This window comes from Schistocerca serialis, chromosome 7 (genome assembly GCF_023864345.2).
Source record: "Schistocerca serialis cubense isolate TAMUIC-IGC-003099 chromosome 7, iqSchSeri2.2, whole genome shotgun sequence".
Classification (NCBI taxonomy): domain Eukaryota; kingdom Metazoa; phylum Arthropoda; class Insecta; order Orthoptera; family Acrididae; genus Schistocerca; species Schistocerca serialis.
In genome coordinates this window covers 567,637,740-567,641,050 of record NC_064644.1, presented here as the reverse complement: position 1 = coordinate 567,641,050, position 3,311 = coordinate 567,637,740, and positions in this window count along the sequence as shown.

The window sequence follows — 3,311 nt, the reverse complement described above, 5'->3', positions numbered from 1 at the left end:
TAGCGATCAAATATGTATGTGCCCAGTTTCCTAGGATGATTCTGTCAAGGGGTGCGTAGCTCGCGGCGGCGGTGGCCTATGGTGGGAATGCAGGAGCTGTCCTAATGGAAAGGTCTGTAGGGATGCACAAATGTAGCTGACTTAACCATGTAATATATTTAAGTGATTAACATTGCAAGATCACAGGTTAACGTAAGGGAGAGATAAGGTCCGGTCGCGAGCGGGGGCGGATGACTTGTGACCGACGGCTGCGGTGGATGCCTGCCCGACCTCGCGAGAAGTATCTAGCACTGCGAGGAGTATACACGGTGTGTGTGCTTATGCTGTCTATCTTCACGGTATGTGTACGAATGTCTGGCGGTCGATAGCTATATACAGTACATGACGGAAAAGTGATTTTGTATGGCGCAGGATACAGATTGTATGTTTACTACATCGACACGGTGCACGGTGATATATTGTCGTGTTGGAAGTCGGTTTCACGGTGTAGTATTTAAGCTTCCGTCCTGAGTGGCATAGCAGTGTAATTGAACAAGTGTCTTTCCGTATTTGGCGATCTGTAGACCACTTTTGCAGGGTTTAACTGTCAGTAGAATATGGCGATCTGTACAAATTAGTTTTGCTGCTGAAAGTCTCGTCTGCAGAAAAAAAATGGCGGACAGTGCTCCCGCACTGGCAGCAGCAGAAGTTTGGCTGGTAAATTTTGTCAGAGCCAATCATAATACACCATTCATTCACGAAACATCCTTTGTGCTGGTATGTAGGAGCCTCTACATAGCGATGAGAAAGTTTACCATTTCTGAGACGTATGTTGAAAGCAGGACATTACGATTTCCAGGAAGGGTAGTGTGGGATGTCTCGTCAGCACCATCAGGAATAATGCTTTCGGTGTTATTCTGAGCTGTTTTCATAGATAGCTCCTGTTAGGGCAAATATTCCCATGTAGACAAGCTGAGTCCTCGCAAAAGCCCCTACAACAACAACAAAAGTGACCGTTAACTATTTCTGCAACACTTTATGATTTCCGTGAGGGGCTGATATGTGATAGATTGGCTCTGACATTCGCAGTATCAGGGAGAATGCTTTCGGTGCTATTCTGGACTATTTTTATTAACGGTTTCTAAAAGCATTGCAGAAGATTTCTATGGCGTGTCAAGAGGGAGACTTGGCTGTTATTTACATAGACATGTGATGTGAGTATAACAGTAGAAGAATTGTGACTGTATACCCGAAACTGGCGGCGACTTTCACGTGCTGGCTGCAGGCGTAGCGGTGTCAGGGCGTTGGCTCACTCGCGCCCTGGCGTTCGCCTCTCTGGCCCTGCAAAGCGGGCGTGCGGCGTCGCTGGCGCCGACGTGTGCGCGCGCGTTGCCACCTCTGTAGGGAGCCATTTGCTGATACGCGACGGTCGAATTTTTCAACGATAGCTCGAAAGTGATTTTACGTGCAATGAGTGTTTGTGCAGTGCGTTTTTTTCCCCTGTTTAAGCGTTGTTGGCGTGTTGGCAGAGCGTTATGTATGCATTATTTTGACAGTTTTATACACAGTGAACACGTCTGTCCCGTTATTTTGTGAATTGGTCTGTAGGCTGTGCTATGCATTACTTTTAGTAATTTACGAGTTATTTACGTGTCTCTACATCAGTGTACTGCATTATTTCGGTAATTTTCGAGTTATTTGCGAGTCTGTTCATCAGTGTACCGCATTATTTCGATAGTGTTCGAGTAGTTTACAGGTGTACAGGCTGTGCAATACATTAGTTTAATAGTTTACAATTAGTGAGCGTGTTTGCAGAGCGTTATACACATGCAGTATTTTGGCAGGTGCAAATGGTTCAAATGGCTCTAAGAACTATGGGACTTACCAATTGAGGTCATCAGTTCCCTAGAGTTAGAACTACTAAAACCTAACTAACCCAAGTACATCACACACGTCTGTGGCCAAGGCAGGATTCGAACCTGCGACCGTAGCAGCAGCGCGGTTCCGGACTGAAGCGCCTAAAACGGCTCGGCTACAGCGGCCGACAGTATTTTGGAAGTTTACGAGTTGTTTGCATGTCTGTACATCAGTGTACTGCATCATTTCGGTGACTCTTGAGTAGTTTCCAGGTCTGTAGGCTGTGTATTCTGACCCCAAGCACGTGAGATCGAGTGTTTTGTATCAGCGTAATAAATAAACTAAATGAAATCTGTCCCAAAATAATTTTTTTCCAAAATAAATGAAGTACACTCCTTCCTCTCTCCAACAGCGCAGAACAGGCTGAGTCCTTTTCCCGCCGTTTTTTCCCCAGACCGCCATGGGATAACAGCGTCCTCTGGTAGCAGTACTATGTACTACGTCAGATGGACTCTGGACCTTGTGGTGAACCCACTGGATGCAGCTAACTGCCTATGACAACTCAAATTGTTTAAATAAACCCTGTATGCAAAATAAAGACTTACGTCCATCCTATCCAGCACCCTAGCACAGGCTGAGTCCTTTTCGCATCAATTCCAAAGAAGAGGTGGCTATTGGATGACTTAGGCTAGTGGATGTAGCCCAAGTGACCTATTTTCCCACAAAAATACTCCCGCCATTTTCTTAGGTTAGTGGACGTAGCCCAGTTTACCTAGTTTCCCACGAAAATTTGAACTTCCCACAATGACATCATTGCAACGTCTCCATATCTATCGCTGCCATCTTGGATCCGCCATACTGAATAAATTTGGCAGCAATGCAGAGTGGGATAACGTCCTTGTTGTCTCACTACTCACAGTAAGTGTGACCATTAGCGAGATAGTTTCTGTAAAATATTTTGAGAAAGATTACAGCGTGGGTGCGATTCGTTTCTATCAGCGCAGAGCGTCGCCAACGACAAAGTACAGGGTGATCAAAAAGTCAGTACAAATTTGGAAACTTAATAAACCACGGAATAATGTAGATACACAGGTAAAAATTGACACACATGCTTGGAATGACATGGGTTTTTATTGGAACAAAAAAAAAAACAAAGTTCACAAAATCTCCGAAAGATGGTGCTGGACAGCAAAACTGCTACCACGTACCACGACGGGAGGGAGGTACGCCGATATGTTGCAGAATCGCATCATCTCCAGCCTGGCTGATATACACCTGCTGGAACGTACGATGTTTATGCAAAATGGCGCTCCACCCCATATTGTTAGACGCGTCAAAGATCTCTTGCGCACGTCGTTTGGTGATGATCGCGCGCTCAGTCGAAACTTTCGTAATGCTTGGCCTCCCAGGTTCCCAGACCTCAGTCCGTGCGATTATTCGCTTTCGGGTTACCTGAAGTCGCAAGTGTATCGTGA